This window comes from Dermacentor albipictus, chromosome 1 (genome assembly GCF_038994185.2).
Source record: "Dermacentor albipictus isolate Rhodes 1998 colony chromosome 1, USDA_Dalb.pri_finalv2, whole genome shotgun sequence".
NCBI lineage: Eukaryota > Metazoa > Arthropoda > Arachnida > Ixodida > Ixodidae > Dermacentor > Dermacentor albipictus.
In genome coordinates this window covers 488677789-488700300 of record NC_091821.1, presented here as the reverse complement: position 1 = coordinate 488700300, position 22512 = coordinate 488677789, and the positions used below count along the sequence as shown (strand labels likewise).

The 22512-nt window shown below is 52.2% G+C and overlaps 1 protein-coding gene across 2 annotated transcripts in view; it reads right to left on the bottom strand.

The window, feature by feature from the left end:
• LOC135912810 (uncharacterized) overlaps positions 1–22512 on the bottom strand; it is a 72376-nt gene that overhangs the window by 5964 nt on the left and 43900 nt on the right. The window lies entirely within an intron of this gene.

Genomic DNA, 22512 nt, shown 5'->3' with positions numbered 1-22512 from the left:
GAAATCAGTAGTTGCCTTTTCCTGTCTCCCTCTCCCTACTACCTTCGTCTTTCCCTTACTTTTTAATGGAAGTTTGAAGTTCGAAGTTTATTGAATACTTAGTGCAGATACAAAAATATTGATATTTAGTACAGAAAAAGTTCCCATAGTGTAAACACTGTAGGGGGACCTTTTATAATGTTAAAAAAATCTAATACTACTTGACAGCAAAAAGGCAGCGAGTTAGAAAAATACGAAAATGCAAATACAAATGCGAATACATAATGATGCAAAAGAATAATACAATGGAAAATATAAAACGGTAGGGATAAGGCATAAGCAGAAGTAAGAAACGCGGCAAACAGTATTAGAAACGACAGAACTGAAGTTGTGTTTTAACAGACATATTCAATAAACGGAGCTATAGGTTAAACATGAAATTGCGAAGCTGATGTTTGAATGACGATATAGAAAAGGCACATTTAATGTTAAAAGGCAATGCATTCCAAAGTTTGATTAAAACAAATGGTACTCTTTGTGAACCATAGTTAGTTCGTACCTTTGGGAGTGTGAAATTGTTATTGGAGGAAAAGCGCGTCATATTTGAGTTAGTAAGGTGTCGGATAAGAACAAATTTGAGAAGGTTATGGTCTTTAACTGCCTGGTAAGCAAATGTGCAGACATTAAATTTGGTTAGATTGTCAATATTCAGTATGTGCAGTTCCCGGTACAGATCAGTAACATGTGAACGTCGGTTGCTCCAGGTGAGAATGCGAATGGCTTGATTCTGTACATGTTGGAGGGAAGAAAGGTGGCGAATGATATGTTTGACCCCAGGAAGCAGACCAGGCTGATGCTCTCGGTGAACACTTCGAGCGCGTGTCTAGCTCCACTCACTATTCGGAGAACTTTCTTAAATATAAATCAATAGAAGAACACAAGCCTCTGAATCGGAAATGCATGCCAAACGATCCTTATAATCGTCCTTTTTCCATTGCTGAACCTAAAGCTTCCTTATCAGCATGTCGGAGCTCTGCACCGGGCCCCGATAAAATCATGCATGATATGCTTAAACACCTGCACTCCGCCACACTAACCACGCTTCTCACACTTCTCAATACTATCTGGGCTGCTGGTTACCTCCCATCAAAATGGAAGGAGGCTATTGTGATCCCTGTTTTAAAGCATGGTAAAGACTATGCTTACTGACTATGTAACTATGTAAAGACATGTAAAGACAGCTGACTATGTAAAGACATGCTTACTAGCTACCGTCCTATAGCGCTTACGAGCTGCCTCTGTAAGCTTTTTGAAAAAATGATCAATCGCCGGCTCGTACATCTCCTAGAGTCCAGTAAAATGCTTGATCCATTTCAATGTGTTTTTCGGGAAGGGCGATCTACAACCGACCATCTTGTGCGCAGTGAAGCGAGCATTCTCGATGCCTTCGTGCGCAAGCAACCTTTCTTATCAGTATTTCTCGATATGGAAAAAGCTTACGACACAACCTGGCGGTACGGAATCCTGCGCGATCCTTCCGCGCTAGGTATCCGCGGCAATATATTAAATATTATAGAGAGCTACCTAGAGAACCGTACATTTCGAGTGAAAATAGGTCCTGCACTGTCGAGTACATTCATACAGGAAACTGGGGTACCCCAGGGTGGCTGCACGCTCTTTGTCGTAAAGATGAACACGCTTCGTGCATGTTTACCACCAGCTATTTTCTACTCCGTCTACGTAGACGATATAAAAATAGGTTTCAAATCCTGCAACCTCACAGTCTGCGAGAGACAGGTACAGCAGGCCCTAAACAAGGTGTCCATGCGGGCAGACTAAAATTGATTTAAAATCGACCCCCACAAAAGTTCTTGTGTTCTCTTCACAAGAAAGAGAGGCCTGGTCCCAGATCCTTTTCTAGAAATGGGCGGACAGCAAATTCCTTTTGGTTTGAAAAAGAAGAGCGCAAGAACAAGGCCAGCCAGATCGTCTATTCCATGCCTGCTGTGCAACCAGTTGGCCAGCCGAATTGCCAGTGCTTGGCACGAGTGTGAGCCGTTCGGGCAACTAGCTGTTCCTGCTCTGCGTCACCTGCCTCCTCGGCTATGAACAGACGTTACCCTCGGAACTGTTCAGTGCACCCATTACAATTGGTGGGAGGTGCGGGGTACTCAAGAACATCTACAGCCTGGAACTCCGGTCTCGAACTCTGCCACCCGTCATGCCTGACTCTCCCCTGCCGACGTCGCCGCCACCCCCTGTTGCCTGTTCTGGCGCTGTCCCGCAACGCCATCCAGCGGTTTTCAGCGGTACGGATGAACAGGACGTCAATGACTGGTTGGCTACGTACGAACGGGTGAGCTTGCACAATCGATGGGATGATACCACCAAGTTAAATGCAATCATATTCTACCTTGCGCGGGAGTGCCTCACCTGTGGTTTAAATATTACGAAGCTGACTTTCAGTCCTGGTCCGCGTTCAAGACCAGTTTCGCTGTAGTTTTCGGTTGCCCTGCCATCAAGTTGCGCGCCGAGCAGCGGTTACGAGAGCGAGCGCAACAACCCGGTGAAACATTCACCTGTTGTATTGAAGAGGTTCTCGACCTATGCAAACGTGTGGATACGTCTATGCCCGAAAATGACAAATTGAAGCGCATTTTGAAGGGCATCGCCGATGACATTTTCCTAATGTTGATCGCCAAGAGCCCGCGCACCGTAGCGCACCGTAGCCCTCTCATAAACTTGTGCCAAAGCTACGACGAGTTGAGGAGGCAGTGCGAGTTGACTAGGCGCCCCTCAGTGGCTGATGAGGCCCTCTCTTCCATGACGGCCTTCTCCGATTGCTCCTCCTTGCTCACATAAATCCAAGCTTTCGTGCGGGAGGAAGTTGCACGTCAGCTTTCTCTGCTACCCTTCGCTGAGCTACAGCAGGCGCTGCCGCAACAGCCTCCTACACAGCTCGCTCTTACGCTCCGGCGGGTTATTGAAGATCAAGTTGCTGAGGCTCTACCAATGCAGCATCATCATTACCCTGCGGCCGCGCCACTTACGCATCCGTCGCCGCGCAGCCCCCTGGTCAACCACTCGTTGCGCTACATCCTCGGCCGCCACCACCCGTTCATAGTCCCGTTCGTCGACCTGCTCCTGCCTTTAGTAATCCTTGGCGCACGCAAGCCAACAGCCCATATGTTATGCCTCGGTATTCCCGACCACGTTGCACGACTCTGCCGCCGCCGCATGCTGCAACCTGATTAGATTGTGCAGTCGCCTCCCTACGCCAACGTCCAGCCTTTCCACGACACTTGTTTTAGTCGTCAGTCGAACAGGCCACCAGCCGAGCGCCCGGTCCTTACACGTCGTTCACCTTCACCGCGTCGCCACTCGTTGTCCCCCATGCGTCGGCGCCCTTCACCCACGCAAGAGGAAAACTAAGCGCCGCATTTCAGGAGGCAAGAACTGCGTCGCCACCGATCTGTACAAGTCCTCCATTGTCGCCTTCGAACGTTGTCGATCTTACTGTTGACGGCGTCCCTACCGTTGCGCTAATTGATACTGCAGCAGCCGTGTCTGTCCTAAACGAACGCCTCTCTCGCGCTTTACGAAAAGTTACGACGCCACTTTCTGGGTTTTCTCTTCGCACAGCAAGCGCCCAGCCAGTGCAGCCTTCAGCAGCATGCACAGCTAGAGTTGTTATTCAGGGCGTTCTCTATATTGTGGAGTTTGTGGTTCTGCAGTCCTGTTCTCACGACGTGATACTTGGGTGGGACTTTCACGAAATAACGCCGTCGTCAATTGTACACGTGCTGAAGTCGAATTATCGCCCCTGTGTGACGTGCCCCTCGTTGGCGCCACTTCTCTTCCCGCTAAGCAAGTCCTTCGAGAAAACATCGCCATACCGCCGTACTCGTCTGCCGATGTCCCCGTCTTCTGTGGCGCTGTCTCTGAAGGCGCTGTCCTCTTCACTCCTTCAGAACTCTTCATAACCCGCAAAAACGTTCCCCCTGCCTTTCGCCGCGCTTGACATTTCAGCCGGTTTCAGCGCCATCGTTGTCTGCAATCCGCTTCCTACAGCCCTGATGGCTCTTCGCGGCGAAGCACTTGGACATGTTCAGCCTCTTGATGACATGCTTATAACCGACGTGCCGGATGCTTCGTATGCAGAGCTCATTGACTTCTGTGCACTTTCCACTTCTGCTCCACCATCACCTGACTTATTCACACCTTTCATTGCCGATGATCTTACTTCCTAGCAGCGCTCCCAGCTTCTTCACCTCCTTGCCCAGTTCCGCTCTTCTTTTGATGTCGCTCAGCCTACTCTGGGTCGCTCGTCAACCTTCAGCCACCACATCGACACTGGCTCCAACGTGCTATTTCGGCAGCGCCCGTACCACGTATCCGCCAAGGAGCGCCAGGTGATCAGTGAGCACGTGGACGACATGTTTCAGCGCGGCGTCATTCGACCTTCCGATAGCCCGTGGGCATCACCAGTGGTTCTCGTCACAAAAAAAGATGGTTCCATTTGGTTCTGCGTCGATTATCGCCGTCTCAATAAGATAACGCGCAAAGACGTATACCCTCTAGCGCGCATTGACGACGCTCTGGACAGCTTGCAAGGCGCTAAATTCTTCTCTTCGTAGGATTTACGCTCGGGCTACCGGCAGGTCCCGATGTCAGCAGTTGATCGCCCTAAAACTGCATTCATTACCCCAGATGGTTTATACGAATTCAATGTGATGCCATTTGGCATATGCAATGCACCTGCTACCTTTGAACGAATGACGGACAATATCTTGCGCGGCCTAAAATGGAGCACGCGTTTGTGCTATCTCGACGGCATCGTTGTGTTCGCCCCTGATTTCAGCCCGCATCTTCTTCGCCTTAGGCAAGTGTTGACGTCCTTGACCAACGCAGGCCTGCAACTGAACCTGAAAAAGTGCGAGTTCGCCGCGCGCAAGCTCATGATTCTAGGTCACGTCATATCACAAGACGGCATTTGCCCCGACCAATCAAAACTTCGCGCCGTGGCAGAATTTTCGAAACCAAAGACACTCAAAGACCTCCGCGCCTTCATCGGCCTCTGTTCTTACTTCAGGCGCTTTGTTCGCAATTTTGCCTCGATAATATCTCCTCTGACAGAACTCTTAAGTGGCGCCAACGACCTATCCTCCTGGTCTCCTGCATGCGACCCCGCCTTCGTGACCTTACGCCGCCTCCTGACGTCTCCGCCTATACTGCGACACTTCGACCCCACCACCCCAACTGAAGTGCACACCGATGCCAGTGGTATTGGCCTTGGCGCTGTCCTTGCGCAGCGCAAGTCTGGCTACTCCGAGTACGTCGTTGCTTACGCCAGTCGTGCGCTGACCAAAGCGGAACGCAATTACAGCGTCACAGAAAAAGAATGCCTGGCCATCGTTTGGGCACTCGGGAAGTTTCGCCTCTATTTATACGGCAGGCCTTTCAATGTGGTTACTGACCATCACGCCCTTTGTTGGTTATCATCTTTAAAAGACCCGTCTGGACGCCTTGCCCGCTGGGCTCTGCGCATTCAAGAATGCGACATACACGTCACATACCGGTCAGGTCACAAGCACACTGACGCTGACGCTCTGTCCCGCTCTCCGCTGCCAGCCGACACGGCCTCCCTCTCCATCATTAAGGCGGTATCCTCGGTCGACATCGACACCCTCGCATCAGAACAGCGCAAGGATCCTTCGGAGGCCTCTCTTTTGGATGTGCTTGTTGGCTCGCCTGCATCTCCCATCTCCCGCTCCCTGCGTCGCCAGGCTGTCCATTTTGCTGTCCTGGATAACCTCTTGTATCGACGCAACTACCAGCCCGATGGTCGCAAGTGGCTCCTAGTTATCCCTAGGACTTTGCGTTCCGACATGTGCGCGTCTTTCCATACTGACCCACAATGTGCAAACGCAGGCGTTTTGAAGACATATGAGCGCCTGCGGCAACGTTAATACTGGCGAGGAATGTTTCATCATCATCAGCAGCAGCCTGGTTACGCCCACTGCAGGGCAAAGGCCTCTCCCATATTTCTCCAACAACCCCGGTCATGTACTAATTGTGGCCATGCCGTCCCTGCAAACTTCTTTATCTCATCCGCCCACCTAACTTTCTGCCGTCCCCTGCTGCGCTTCCCTTCCCTTGGAATCCAGTCCGTAACCCTTAATGACCATCGGTTATCTTCCCTCCTCATTACATGTCCTGCCCATGCCCATTTCTTTTTCTTGATTTCAACTAAGATGTCATTAACTCGCGTTTGTTCCCTCACCCAATCTGCTCTTTTCTTATCCCTTAACGTTACACCTATCATTCTTCTTTCCATAGCTCGTTGCGTAGTCCTCAATTTTACTAGAACCCTTTTCGTAAGCCTCCAGGTTTCTGCCCCGTAGCTGAGTACTGGTAAGACACACCTATTATACACTTTTCTCTTGAGGGATAATGGCAACCTGCTGTTCATGATCTGAGAATGCCTGCCAAACGCACCCCAGCCCATTCTTATTCTTCTGATTATTTCTGTCTCATGATCCGGATCCGCAGTCACTACCTGCCCTACGTAGATGTATTCCCTTACGACTTCCAGTGCCTCGCTACCTATTGTAAACTGCTGTTCTCTTCCGAGACTGTTAAACATTACTTTAGTTTTCTGCAGATTAATTTTTAGACCCACTCTTCTGCTTTGCCTCTCCAGGTCAGTGAGCATGCATTGCAGTTGGTCCCCTGAGTTACTAAGCAAGGCAATATCATCCGCGAATCGCAAATTACTAAGGTATTCTCCATTAACTTTTATCCCCATTTCTTCCAAATCCAGGTCTCTGAATACCTCCTGTAAACACGCTGTGAATAGCATTGGAGAGATTGTATCTCCCTGCCTGACGCCTTTCTTTATTGGGATTTTGTTGCTTTCTTTATGGAGGACTATGGTGGCTGTGGAGCCGCTATAGATATTTTTCAGTATTTTTACATATGGCTCGTCTACACCCTGATTCTGTAATGCCTCCATAACTGCTGAGGTATCGACAGAATCAAATGCTTTCTCGTAATCAATGAAAGCTATATATAAGGGTTGGTTATATTCCGCACATTTCTCTATCACCTGATTGATAGTGTGAATACGGTGTATTGTTGAGTAGCCTTTACGGAATCCTGCCTGGTCCTTTGCTTGACAGAAGTCTAAGGTGTTCCTGATTCTATTTGCGTTTACCTTAGTAAATAGTTTGTAGGCAACGGACAGTAAGCTGATTGGTCTATAATTTTTCAAGTCTTTGGCGTCCCCTTTCTTATGGATTAGCATTATGTTAGCATTTTTCCAAGATTCCGGTACGCTCGACGTTATGAGGCATTGCGTATACAGGGTGGCCAGTTTCTCTAGAACAATCTGCCCACCATCCTTCAACAAATCTGCTGTTTCCTGATCCTCCCCAGCTGCCTTCCCCCTTTGCATATCTCCCAAGGCTTTCTTTACTTCTTCCGGCGTTACCTGTGGGATTTCGAATTCCTCTAGACTATTTTCTCTTCCATTATCGTCGTGGGTGGCACTGGTATTGTACAAATCTCTATAGAACTCCTGAGTCACTTGTACTATCTCATCCATATTAGTAATGATATTGCCGGCTTTGTCTCTTAACGCATACATCTGATTCTTGCCAATTCCTAGTTTCTTCTTCACTGTTTTTAGGCTTCCTCCGTTCCTGAGAGCCTGTTCAATTCTATCCATATTATACTTCCTTATGTCAGCTGTCTTACGCTTGTTGATTAACTTCGAAAGTTCTGCCAGTTCTATTCTAGCTGTAGGGTTAGAGGCTTTCATACATTGGCGTTTCTTGATCAGATCTTTCGTCTCTTGCGATAGTTTACTGGTATCCTGCCTAATGGAGTTACCACCGACTTCCATTGCACACTCCTTAATGATGTCCACAAGATAGTCGTTCATTGCTTCAACACTAAGGTCCTCTTCCTGAGCTAAAGCCGAATACCTGTTCTGTAGGTTGATCTGGAATTCCTCTATTTTCCCTCTTACCGCTAACTCATTGATCGGCTTCTTATGTACCAGTTTCTTCCGTTCCCTTCTCAGGTCTAGGCTAATTCGAGTTCTTAACATCCTGTGGTCACTGCAGCGCACCTTGCCGAGCACGTCCACATCTTTTATGATGCCAGGGTTAGCGCAGAGTATGAAGTCTATTTCATTTCTAGTCTCGCCGTTCGGGCCCCTCCACGTCTACTTTCGGCTATGCCGCTTGCGGAAGAAGGTATTCATTATCCTCATATTATTCTGTTCCGCAAACTCTACCAATAACTCCCCCCTGATATTCCTAGTGCCTATGCCATATTCCCCCACTGCCTTGTCTCCAGCCTGCTTTTTGCCTACCTTGGCATTAAAGTCACCCATTAGTATAGTGTATTTAGTTTTCACTCTACCCATCGCCGATTCCACGTCTTCATAGAAGCTTTCGTCTTCCTGGTCATCATGACTGGATGTAGGGGCGTAGACCTGTACAATCTTCATTTTGTACCTCTTATTAAGTTTCACAACAAGACCTGCCACCCTCTCGTTAATGCTATAGAATTCCTGTATGTTACCAGCTATATTCTTATTAATCAGGAATCCGACGCCTAGTTCCCTTCTCTCTGCTAAGCCCCGGTAGCACAGAACGTGCCCGCTTTTTAGCACTGTATATGCTTCTTTTGGCCTCCTAACTTCGCTGAGCCCTATTATATCCCATTTACTGCCCTCTAATTCCTCCAATAGCACTGCTAGACTCGCCTCACTAGATAACGTTCTAGCGTTAAACGTTGCCAGGTTCATATTCCAATGGCGGCCTGTCCGGAGCCAGTGATTCTTAGCACCCTCTGCAGCGTCGCAAGTCTGACCGCCGCCGTGGTCAGTTGCTTCGCAGCTGCTGGGGACTGAGGGCCGGGGTTTGATTGTGTTGTTCATATAGGAGGTTGTGGCCAAGTACTGCACCAGGGTGGCCAATCCTGCTCTGGTGAGGGAGTGCGTTACCGGTTCTGGTCACCGGGATCAGGCCACACTCTAGGCCTGTTTATGCAATTTTATCAACACGCGGATTTTTTTTTGAATCCGGTGGAAAATTGCCGGCACCGGGATTCGAACCACGGACCTCTTTCACGCGAGGTGGGTGTTCTACCTCTACGCCACCGCTGCAACCTTTTGTCCAAAAGTTTGTCCGCTCGTGCCCGCAATGCCAACGCCGCACGTCTCCGCCTCATCCGGCCCACGGTTTATTACAGGCGCTTCCCTGCCTTGCTCGTGCCTTCGACCGTGTGGGAATTGACCTGTACGGGCCGCTACCACTAACACCCGCTGAGAAACGATGCATTATTGTAGCAGTTGATCACCTTACACGCTATGCCGAAACCGCTGCTCTACCTGCAGCGACCGCCAGTGACGCTGCATCCTTTCTGCTCCATCGTTTCAATCTTCGTGATGGCCCACCTCGGGAGCTGCTGAGTGATAGAGGCCGTGTGTTTCTGTCGCAGGTGGTTGAAGCACTGCTTGCTCAATGCCGCATAGTTCACCGGACCACCACAGCGTACCATCCTCAAACTAACGGACTTACAGAGCGTTTCAATCGCACCCTTGGTGATATGCTCGCCATGTACGTTTCATCGGAGCATACAAACTGGGACATAATCCTCCCATTTGTCACGTACGCATATAATACGGCTACACAAAGTACCACAGGATTTTCTCCACACTTTCTTCTCTACGGTCGCGATCCTTCCCATACCATCGATACGGTTTCGCCTTATGCACCAGACGCGTCAGAATGTGCTCCCGTTTCAGCCGTCGCCCGATACGCCGAGGAATGCCGTCAATTAGCCCGAAAGTTCACCTCCGCTGACCAACAACGACAAAAAGCCAATCGTGATGGCGACGCTACGAATCCAAACTTCGCTCCCGGCACCCTTGTCTTGTTGTCCGTGCCTTCTACAACGCCTGGACTTTCGACCAAACTTCTCTCCCAGTATGATGGACCATACCGCATCGTCGAACGCACCTCTCCGGTCAACTATGTCATAGAGCCCCTTACATGGACATCCGACAAGCGCCGCCGTGGACGGGATGTTGTTCACGTGCGCCGCCTGAAACAATTCTATGAACCGCTCGTCTCCACGTCGTAAGTCGCCAGGATGGCTCCACTTTTGCGCCGGGGGTAATTGTAATGAAGAAGAAGAGCAGAAGAACAAGGCTAGCCAGATCGTCTCTTCCATGCCTGCTGTGCAACCAGTGGGCCAGCCGGATCGCCAGTGCTTGGCACGAGTGTGAGCCGTTCGGGCAACCAGCTGTTCCTGCTCTGCGCCACCTGCCTCCTCGGTTACGAAGAGACGTTACCCTCGGAACTGTTCAGTGCACCCATTACACTTTTAACAAAGAGCACAAATTTCTAGGTATTATACTTGACTCCAAGCTTAGTTTCATTCCACACATAGAATATCTAAAAACAAAATGTCTATAAACACTGCACTTACCTAAAATTCTATCCCACACAACACGGGGTAGTGACAGGAAGTGTTTACTGAATCTTTACAGGAGCCTAGTTCGATCAAGATTAGATTATGGGGCCGTAGTTTATCACTCTGCCGCCCCGAGCGCGCTAAAGATATTAGACCCTGTTCACCATCTGGGAATCCGCCTGGCCACTGGCGCATTTAAAACAAGCCCTGTTGAAAGTCTGTATATCGAGTCAGATGAGTGGTCACTCCATTTTCAGAGAACATACATCAGCTTTACCTATTTTCTGAAAGGGCGTTCTATTAGGGAACATCCGTGTTTCACAGCCGTTAACGAATTGACGTGTGAGACACTTTATCGTAATTGACCCTCTTTGAGATTACCTTTCTCAATACGTGTAAGAGAACTTAGCGAAGAAATGGACGTCCCACTTCTTGAATATCGCCTAATGCCTGCACCTAAGGTATTACCGCCCTGGCAGTGGCAGGTGATAGAATGTGACGTATCCTTTGTATAGTTCACAAAGCACGCTCCTGAGCTTGAAATTGCCATGCATTACCGTGAAGTTAAGTTGAAGTACTCCTGCACCGAATTTTACACAAATGCGTCCAAATCACATGCTGGTGTATCCTACGATGCTGTCGGTCCCTCTTTTACTGAATCTGACATGTTGAACCCCATAACCAGTATCGTCACTGCCGAAGTCTACGCAGTACTGAGTGCAGTCAAGCATATAAAGAAATTGAAACTTGAGAAAGCCATCATATTCACAGACTCGCTAAGTCTCGTAAAAGCACTAATTTCTTTTTAAAAGCAAACGAATCCTGTCTTCAATGAACTCTACTCACTCTTATGTAACATCTGCTTATCACATAGGCCTGTAGTAATATGCTGGGTTCCTGGCCATAGAGGAATCGAGGGAAATGTGCTTGCCGACGAGATCGCCAAATCAATAGCATCGCAAGGTTCTGCTGCTGTCCCCGCCATAGACATGAAGCCTTTTCTAAGAAACAGACTGCGAAGCCACTGACAACGCTTGTGGGACGCTGAAACGAGTAATAAGCTTCACCTAATAAGGCCTCAGTTATGTTTCTGGCACCCAAATACGAAAACACGAAGAACAGATGTCCTATTCACTAGACTGAGAATAGGACAAATTTGGCACTCATAACTTCCTCTTGACCAGTAACGAGCCTCGAACCTGTGGTAGATGTGGCGACCGGCTGACCGTCCTCCATGTCTTCCTGGAGTGCCGGGAAGCCGAAAAAGACAGGAGAAAACATTTTCCTTTTGCATACAGCCATCACGTCCCTCTCCATCCGGCCATGTTTCTTGGTGTAGAACCGCTTTTTGAGACCAAAGCAGTCCTCGCTTTCTTGAAAGATGTTGTACTACATGTTACAAGCCCATTCATTTCTTAGCGCATCCTCTTTCCAGAGGATATCGCTAGGATAGATTCTCTGTATAGCACACGCCTCTAGGCCTTTGCGTTTCAAGGGCCGCGGTGAGGCAGTAGTGCTCTTGACAATATTACACATCTAGACAATCACACATTTTATATATTGCATCATTCTTTCTCAGTACATTTCAATGTTCATAGTACACGCCAATAGTCATTCCCATAATTTTATTACTCGTACATTTTATGGAATTTGCATCAACTCTTTTAGGCCCCTTTACAGCCACGGCGCATTAGGATCATAGAACCCATCAGGCACTGCGAACTCATTTATCATTAGCATGGCGCTCTCTGGCCACATCTGGCCCTTGCGCCATTAAACATCCAATATTCATTCATTCAAAACGCAGTTGCTTAAGTTATCGGTGGTAATTAATGACGTGATGCAATCATATCAGCAGCACACCCGCTACTGTTGTCCTCCCGTGGCTTGTCTGGTTGTATTGCAGAATGGCTCGGGTTAGCTCTGCTGCAAAGGCCGTTCTCCTGTCGGTGATGAGGACTTCTGGGGCTCCATGTCGCAGGAGGATGCTCTCGACGAAAACTTTTGCCACTCCGGCTTCCCCAACTTTCAGCAGAGCTTTCGTTTCAGCGAGGTGGGTGAGGTAGTCCGTCCTCATGATGCTCCACTTCTTTTCGGTTGTTGACGTCGAAAACGGTCCCAACAAGTCCATCCCGATCTGCTGAAAAGGTCGGCAAGGAGGCTTGATCGGCTGTAGTAATCCAACTGGCCTTGTCGGCGGTGTCTTGCGTCGCTGACAGTCTCGGTGGTGTCTTGACGTAACGGGCGACGTCGGCGGTTAGGCGCGGCAAGTAATACCTTTCTTGTATCCTCTATAGTGTCCGGGAGAAACCGAGGTATCCAGCAGTCGGATCGTCATGTAGGACGCAGCGCCGACGGAACAGGAAGGTAGCTGGTGCGGACTGGGGAAAAGTTCTTCATGGATAGGTTTTTTCGAAACGTGAACGAAGACAATCCGCGCTTAAACGACCTAGGGACAACGATATTCCGTTCTAAATTCGGTATTCCTTTCTAAATACTCGACGAGGCCTTTTAGCTCAGGGTCTGCTCGTTGTTGTTCATCGAAGTCTTCCGCGCTTACTATTGCAAGGAAGACGTCGTCATCCTCGTCGTCTTGCGGCGGAGGTTCACGGGGGGCGCGTGATAAGCAATCAGCATCAGAGTGTTTCCGTCCGGACTTGTAGATTACAGTGAGGTCATATTCTTGCAGTCTAAGGCTCCACCGCTCTAGCCGTCCTGAAGGGTCCTTTAGGTTAGCTAACCAACAAAACGCGGGATGGTCGCTGACGACTTTGAATAGCCTGCCAGATAGGTAAGGGCGGAATTTTGCTGTCGCCCAAATGTCGTGGAATAATTACCTTCCACTTTTGACAGCGACCTCCTAGCATAAGATATCACCCGTTCAAGTCCGTCTTTCCTCTGGACTAGGACGGCACCGAGGCCTAGGATACTGGCGTCAGTGTGGATTTCGGTATCGGCGTCCTCGTGGAAGTGTGCAAGTACCGGCGGCGACTGCATGCGTCTTTTGAGTGCTTGAAATGCGTTGGCCTGTGGCATTTTCCACTTGAGCTTGACATCACACTTCGTTAGATGTGTCAGCGGCTAAGCGATGCGTGAGCAGTCCTTGACTAAGCGCCTGTAATAGGCACACATGCCAAGCAATCTACGCACTGCCTTCTTGTCGATGGGCTGCGGGAACTCTGCGGTGGCAGCTATCTTTTGCGGGTCGGGGCGGACACCAGATTTGCTCATTGCGTGGCCTAGGAACAGAAGCTCATCGTAAGCGAAGCAGCACGTTTCCGGCTTCGGAGTGAGCCCTAATGACTTGATGGGCCTCCAGTACTGTCGCAAACCGCCTAAGGTGATCGTCGAAATTTCCGGCGAAGACGACGCCGCCATCCAAGTAAACGAGACAGGTCTGCCACTACAGTCCTGCTAAAACCGTGTCCATCACGCGCTGGAACGTTGCAGGCACCGAGCACAGTCCAAATGGCATAACCTTGAACTGGTAGAGGCCGTCTGGCGTGATGAAGGCGGTCTTTTTGCGATCTCTCTCTTCTTCTTCTAATCGCCAATAGCCAGACTTGAGGTCCATCGACAAGAAGTATTTAGCGTTGCATAGCCGATGCAGTGCGTCGTCTATCCGTGGGAGGGAGTATACATCCTTCTTCGTGATCTTGTTCAGACGACGATAATCGACGCAGAAACGTAAGGTTCCATCCTTTTTCTTTACCAAGACTACAGGAGATGTCCATGGGCTTTTCGACAGCTGGATGATGTCGTCGCGCAGCATTTCATCGACTTGGTGCCTTATAGCTTCGTGTTCTCGAGCCGAAACGCGGCGGCGTGGTGGAGCGCACTCTTCGGTTATTATGCGATGCTTTTCGACCTGTGTTCGTCGAATCCTCGATGACGTCGAAAGGCACTCTCTCCATCGTCGGAGAAGAGTTCTGAGCTGTTGCTGCTTGCTCATGGGGAGACTGGCATAGATGTCGAATTCTGGTTCGGAACTATGGCCGTCGATGTAGATGCGGCAGAATCTGAGAGGACAAAGGCATTGCTGGTTTCCACAATTGCCTCGATGTACGCGATTGTCGTGCTCTTGTTGACATGCTTGAACTCCTGGCTGAAGCTGGTTAGCATCACTTGCGCTTTCCCTCCGGGCAGTCGAGTGATCCCTCTTGGCACGCATATTTTACGGTCAAGCAGTAGACGTTGGTCATCCTCGATGACACCTTCTACGTCAGCGGGTGTTTCGGTGCTGACGGTAATAATAATGCTGGTGCGTGGTGGGATGCTCACTTGACCATCGAGCACACTCGAGGCGTGGTGACTACGAGAGCTCTCCGGCGGCATCACTTGATCTTCCGACAGCGTTATCGATTTAGATTTCAGGTCGATGATGAGGTCGATGATTTCAGGTCGATGAGCCCATGCCGAGAATGACGTCTCGTCAACACTGTTGGGGGATAACGAAGGTGGCAGGGTAAGTGCGGTCATGAACGCTAATTCTTGCCATGCAGATTCCAGGTGGAGCAATGACATGCGCTCCAGCGGTCCGAATTTGAGGGCCTTCCCATGCAGTTTTAACTTCAACTGGGCAAGGATGTGCCCGCTCACTACGGAGTAATCGGCCCCTGTGTCCACTAAGGCGGTGACTGCGTGGCCGTCGAGAAGCATGTTGAGGTCGGTAGTTCTTTGCCTTGCGTTACAGTTACGTCGTGGCGTCGGATCACGGTTGCGTCGCGTTGACCAGTGGTTGGTATGTGGCGTCGTCGGGTTGTCTTTCGTCGGCGTATTCTTTGCTTCCAGACTTCGTCAGGACGGCGGCGTATGTCGTCTAGATAGTCGCTTCGCCATCTTCGTCGGTGGCGGAGGACTTTCGTCAGTTCGACGAACCGAACAGCAACCGCACCTCCATCGGTTGCTGCTTTTAGTTTTCCGGATATGGGCTCGCAGGGCAGCCCCGGGCTGGGCCAGTGTATGGTCGGCGCTGCGGTGGCAGGTAGCGGTCTGGTGATGGTGAACGGGAGGGTCGTGGAGGACTCCACTGAGTTGCGGTGATGTAGTCGGCGATGTCACGCGGGCGCTCTCCAAGCTGTGGACGCGACGCGTTGAAGGCAGACCCTCTCAGTCCCATGTCGCGATGTGGACATTGGCGGTACACATGGCCGGCTTCTCCGCAGATTTAGCAGAGCGGGCGGAAGTCGGGGGCTCGCCAAATGTCCGTCTTCCTCGCGTAGCTGCGCTGGGCGACTGGTGGGCGACGGAATCGCGGCGTTACAGGGCCCTCGCGTAGGTTATCGGCGGCGTAGGTTATCGTTTCGGGCAGGGGTTGCGATAATTGTGGTTGCACCTCAGAAACTCCAAGCGATCGCTGAACCTCCTCTTTGATGATTTCGGCGATTGAGTCCATTTGAGAGTGCGACCTTGGGTAGAACTTCTGCAGCTTCTGCCGTACGACCGCTCTGATGGTCTCACGTAGATCGTCGGTGGCCAGTCATTGAACTCCGGCGTAGTTTGTAGCGTTTGTGTGGCAGTTGGATTGCCGGTTTCGCATCTCGACTGTCTTTTCGATGCTGGTGGCCTCGTGAAGAAACTCGTCGGTGGTCTTCGTCCCATTTCGGCGAAAAGCTCCTCCTTCACACCATGCATGAATAGGCGGACTTTCTTCTCTTCAGACATTTCCGGGTTGGCGTGGCTGAATAGACGGCTCATTTCCTCCACGAGGATCGCGATGGTCTCATTAGGTAGCTGCGCCTAGGTTTGTAATAGCGCTTGGGCTCATTCTTGGCGTACGACGCTTCTGAATGTCTGCAGGCAGCCGCTTCGGAACAGGTCCCAGGTCGTTAAGGTGGCTTCTCGGTTCTCAAACCACGTCCTGGCCGCGTCGTCCAATGCGAAAAAGACATGTCGCTGTTTGTCATCGCTATTCCAGCTGTTAAGTGGAGCGACCCTCTCATACGTCTCAAGCCAGCTTTCCGGGTCCTCGAACGTTGAACCGCGGAACGTCGGAGGCTGCCTGGGCTGCTGCAGCACGATTGGGGACGCTGGGGCTGCCATTGGGGTTGACTTGATGAGAATCTTCCAGCTCGTCTCAGGCAAAAGTCCGTGTTCCGGAGGCAGTCCTTGCAGCCTGCAGCTACCACGCTGGTTCTTGTTGACGTTGGTGTTGTCTTCCGGGCGTTCGGGCTTCGGTCACGGCTTTGTGGGGGAGTCCGGTACATGAACACAAAGCGCTTCCACCAGATGCCACGTAGTACTAGTGACGGTGAGGAAAGCAGCAATACTGGGACTTGCGAAACTAGCGTATTATTGGGCGAACTTGTGCCCGCAAAAAACACGCTATACTCAAAAAATGGCGACAGCGGCGAACACAGTCGGTGATGGTCGAAAATCTTATCAGCCGGTCAAGCGCGTCGAATAAGCTCGACTGCTCGCCCGCCTACGGATCAAGAACCAGCAGAGTACAGACAGCCGAGACTACAACCTCCTACGACGCTACGTCGAGTAACAGCCCGGCGACAACGTTTGGGTTTGGACACCTATATGGCGACGAGGACTTAGTGAGAAACTATTGCGTCACTATTTCGGACCGTATAAGATCATCCGAAATTTCGCCGCACTGGACTGTGAGGTCGTGCTGGACGGCTTTTCGCTATCACAGCGACAACGCTCACGACCTGAAATAGTCCACGTTGTGCGACTCAAGCCGTACTACTAGCGCTAACGAACTTTAGGACTTCGCGTAACTGACCTTTGGACTTCGTTTCTTTTCGTTATTTTGTTACTTTTGTTTCATAAGTGTCTTTTGTGTTTCGCACTGTTATGTGTTTAGCATCGGGACGATGCTTTTTAAGAGGGGGTAATGACAAGTCTACTTCTTTATCTTTATCGCACGACCACGTTTCGCCACCTAACAAATGTTATTAATGGTGCCATCTTCTGTCTGTGACCGAAGCTTGTGTAATCTGATTGCATGTATGCGCGACGTGAATAATGTAGAACTTTGTGGATGACACGCGGGTCCCAGTGACTACTATGGAACGTTCGACGACTGATGTATAAAAGCCGACGCGCTTGACCCGTTGATCAGATTTTCGACGATCACCGACAGTGTTCGAGGCTGTCGCCATTCCGTTAGTATAGCTTGTTTTTGAGGGCACAAGTTCGCCCAATAAAACGTTAGTTTCGTCATTCTCAGTATTGCTGCTTTCCTCACCGTCACTACTACGTAACACTATTTTTAGGTCGAGTGCAGGACGAAGGGCTCTTCCTGCGATTTCGAATTACCCCTGTCTTGCACTTGCTGATTCAACTTGCACCTGCAAATTTCCTGATTTCATCGCGCTACCTAGTTTTCTGCCATCCTCAACTGCGCTTCCCGTCCCGTGGCACACATCCTGCAACTCTAATGGTTCACCGGTTATCTACCGTACGCATGACATGGCCTGCCCACCTCAATTTTTCTCTATTGATGTCAACTAGAATATCCGCTATCCCCGTTGTTGCGTTCTCCATGGTAGCGTACCTCCCGTTGCCGACTAGTTGTTGCGTCCCCTGTTTATTGAAGCTCGATCGACTATTGAACGCCACGCTATAGGGTAGCATGGCGTTGCCGGTGGTCTGCAGGCTTCCGGTAGACATGGCGACCGGGCAGCGTATTTAGAATTGCTCGTGGATACAGCGGGGCGTGCCACTTTTGACGGAGCTCGACGTTTCCGCGCAGGCGCGAGTAAGAGCGGGCACGAGAGAGAAAATCTGGGGGCTTTTGCTCCTTGAATATATGACTCAGCCTAGGCACTACGGAGGAGGTTTCTTAGAGCGCGTTGTATTCGTTTATCCCCTAGACATGCCGGCATTGCGGAGTTCGGTCGAGGTTGGTTTATACGCTCCGCCGCTGGCTGCCGGCGCGGTGAGGCAGTGGGTGTGGACGCCGCTTCGTGATCGCTGTGTCTGAAGGGACAATGTTCTGACTGGTGTTTTATAAGTCGCGGGTCGCTTTTGTCGTCGTGACGATATATCGGATTTTTTACAGGCACTGCTCCAGGAGGGCACATGTAACCGGCAAACGGAGGCCTCAGGAGAGCACCTGAGGTTATATTAAAGCAGGCGGCGCAGGAACTCCGGGACACCCGAGCGGTAGCAGGGGGATTCAAAGCTGAAAGCCGGGCGGCCCATGGGTTGGGGCCGCAGAGGCCGAAGCGTGCCTGGGGTGTTCGCATAAAACATTGGCTGTCCGCGATAGCGGACAGCCGATCTTATACTCCCCTGGCACACGCAGGCCTCTGCGAGCCCCAACCCACGGACCAGTCCGGCTTCTAGCTTGTGGGGAGCACTCGCCTCCATTTCCTCCCGCGTACCCGCGGCGACCCGTTCGCACGTGGCGACGAGAGGCGCCGTCGCGGGCAACCCGTTCGCACGAGGCGACGAGGCGCCGTCGCGGACAACCCGTTCGCACGTGGCGACGAGAGGCGCTGTCGCGGACAACCCGTTCGCACGAGGCGACGAGGCGCCGTCGCGGACAACCCGTTCGCACGAGGCGACGAGGCGCCGTCGCGGACAACCCGTTCGCACGTGGCGACGAGAGGCGCTGTCGCGGGCAACCCGTTCGCACGAGGCGACGAGGCGCCGTCGCGGACAACCCGTTCGCACGTGGCGACGAGAGGCGCTGTCGCGGGCAACCCGTTCGCACGAGGCGACGAGGCGCCGTCGCGGACAACCCGTTCGCACGTGGCGACGAGAGGCGCTGTCGCGGGCAACCCGTTCGCACGAGGCGACGAGGCGCCGTCGCGGACAACCCGTTCGCACGTGGCGACGAGAGGCGCTGTCGCGGGCAACCCGTTCGCACGAGGCGACGAGGCGCCGTCGCGGACAACCCGTTCGCACGTGGCGACGAGAGGCGCTGTCGCGGGCAACCCGTTCGCACGAGGCGACGAGGCGCCGTCGCGGACAACCCGTTCGCACGTGGCGACGAGAGGCGCTGTCGCGGACAACCCGTTCGCACGCGGCGACGAGAGGCGCCGTCGCGGGCAACCCGTTCGCACGAGGCGACGAGGCGCCGTCGCGGACAACCCGTTCGCACGTGGCGACGAGAGGCGCTGTCGCGGGCAACCCGTTCGCACGAGGCGACGAGGCGCCGTCGCGGACAACCCGTTCGCACGTGGCGACGAGAGGCGCTGTCGCGGGCAACCCGTTCGCACGAGGCGACGAGGCGCCGTCGCGGACAACCCGTTCGCACGTGGCGACGAGAGGCGCTGTCGCGGGCAACCCGTTCGCACGAGGCGACGAGGCGCCGTCGCGGACAACCCGTTCGCACGTGGCGACGAGAGGCGCTGTCGCGGGCAACCCGTTCGCACGAGGCGACGAGGCGCCGTCGCGGACAACCCGTTCGCACGTGGCGACGAGAGGCGCTGTCGCGGGCAACCCGTTCGCACGAGGCGACGAGGCGCCGTCGCGGACAACCCGTTCGCACGTGGCGACGAGAGGCGCTGTCGCGGGCAACCCGTTCGCACGAGGCGACGAGGCGCCGTCGCGGACAACCCGTTCGCACGTGGCGACGAGAGGCGCTGTCGCGGGCAACCCGTTCGCACGAGGCGACGAGGCGCCGTCGCGGACAACCCGTTCGCACGTGGCGACGAGAGGCGCTGTCGCGGGCAACCCGTTCGCACGAGGCGACGAGGCGCCGTCGCGGACAACCCGTTCGCACGTGGCGACGAGAGGCGCTGTCGCGGGCAACCCGTTCGCACGAGGCGACGAGGCGCCGTCGCGGACAACCCGTTCGCACGTGGCGACGAGAGGCGCCGTCGCGGGCAACCCGTTCGCACGAGGCGACGAGGCGCCGTCGCGGACAACCCGTTCGCACGTGGCGACGAGAGGCGCTGTCGCGGACAACCCGTTCGCACGCGGCGACGAGAGGCGCTGTCGCGGACAACCCGTTCGCACGCGGCGACGGGTCGCGCCGCAGTTGACAAGGGGAGAGAGGCACTACGCGCCCTCTCTCTCTTCGTCGCCCTGAGGACGCGCGTACTCCCCTTCTCCTACGCGGCTCACGGAAAAGGGAAACGTATCCGGCGGGCGAGGAGGACTTCCTCTCGCAAAAAGGTAAAAGGGTATAAAAGCGCGCTACCGGGGGAGACCCGCTATCTTGGGACGCCGACGCCTTGGACCGCCTGGACTGCACCTGCCGGATCCCGCGAGTGACCTCGTTTGTCTGACCCACCCAGACAACGAGGCAAGCCTTTTCCTACTTTTACTGAGAGGACGTCCCTCTGCGAGTGTTTGATATTGCTATGAGCAATAAACGTTGTTACCGTTGACACCGCTGTTTGCCTTATTCGTCCGAACCCGGCGTAGCCGCGATTCCCGCGCTACGGGTTGGGAGTACCACGGAGCGACTGCGTGGGGCTAGATCCGGAGCTCGCCTTCAGCCCTAGCCGCACGCAGAGTGGAACCCCCACAAGCTTTGATATCCCCGTTGCCGCTTTGGTGTCCTGGAGGCGCCGCCAATAATGCGAAATAATGACACGTTGTTTTCATTAGTAAAAACATGATCGATTAAATATGATTGCGTCGAGCCGCCAACTTGCGATGCTAAGTTCAGTACAACCACGCCCCGCGACTTCTGCCGGCGTGCCTAGGGACAAGCGCATACAGCGCGCGCCAAGAAACTTCTCCGTAGTACCTAGGTAGAGTCGTACTTTCAAGGAGCAAAACTCCCCACATTTCCTCTCTCGCACCCGCTCTCACTCGCGCATGCGCACGAACATCCGTCGCCTCCGCAAGTTCCACGCCCCGCTGTACCTACGAGCAGATGGAAATACGCGACCGGGCAAGCATGAGACGATTTCTAGCGCGAAACGCGCACGGTTTATTCAATGCTCAGTGAAAGATGAGAAGAGAATGAAGTAAAAAAGTACATTGCGGGGCCCTTTAAATAGGTCCACTAGGGTAGTAGGCGGGATCTTGCTCAAGTAAATATCACGTGATATGCACTGAGTTCCACGGTGCTTGGCAGCGGCACCCACTCACTCGGCGATTTCTCACGAGCCCGCCACTAGAGGTGGCATGCAGCAGGCCCGGGATCGTAGGCGCTTATCTTTTCTTCTGGGCGACGTTGGTTCGCGGTGGTTCTCCCATAGAGCTTGACAGTTCGTGGAAAGGGCGTCTGGTTGTAGATAGGCGTCTGATCAATTATCCCAGTTGACGTTTTCACGAGCGTGCCTCTGCTGGTGGCAGCCCGGAGCTCCTGTCTTGTTTGCGGAAAGGGTTTTCACACACACACACACAAAGGCACCTGTGAACACTGCGGGGCGTCCGCCAGACCGGCATCCACTCCAGACAACCATGGCAGATCAGCAATCCATCCTTCGTTTCGATAAGGCATGGTGGTGGAGCATCCTTTTTTGCCCGGGGTGTTACACGCCAACCATAACACCGTTTGCTCTCAGATCCACACTGCTGTATTTTTGTCTTTTAAACTTACGCCTAACATTTTTCGTTCCATCGCTCCTTGCGCGGCTCTTAATTCGTTTTCGAGCTTCTTTGTTAACCTCTCAGTTTCTGCCCCATATGTTAGCTCCGATAGAATGCAATAATTGTACACTTTTGTTTTCAACCATAGTGGTAAGCTCCCAGTCAGGTAATGGCGATGCCTGCCGTATGGGCACACGACCCTATTTTTATTCTTCTGTAAATTTGCTTCTGGTTGTGAAAAAATAAGTTCTAGAAATGTTAAGAAGTCTTGCAACGCTAAACCGCCACACAATTAGAAAGAACAGTATGACGATGTGATTCAGCAACGAAAAGAAAAATCATAGAATTAACACGTACTTCGCATATACGGTGACCGTGTTTAATTCTGCGCGGGTAACCTCGGTAGGCTAAGAAACCTTCGCCTGAAAACACGTTGAAAATGTATCTGCATGGAACGCCCTTTCGCCCAAATGGCTATCATGGTACTAGTGGGCAAAGGATACGCCTCGGTGGGGGAAAGAAACGGAATGTACAGAGTTCGATTTGCAATCGCCTTGCGACATCTGTTTGCAGTCGTAGTTGCACAAT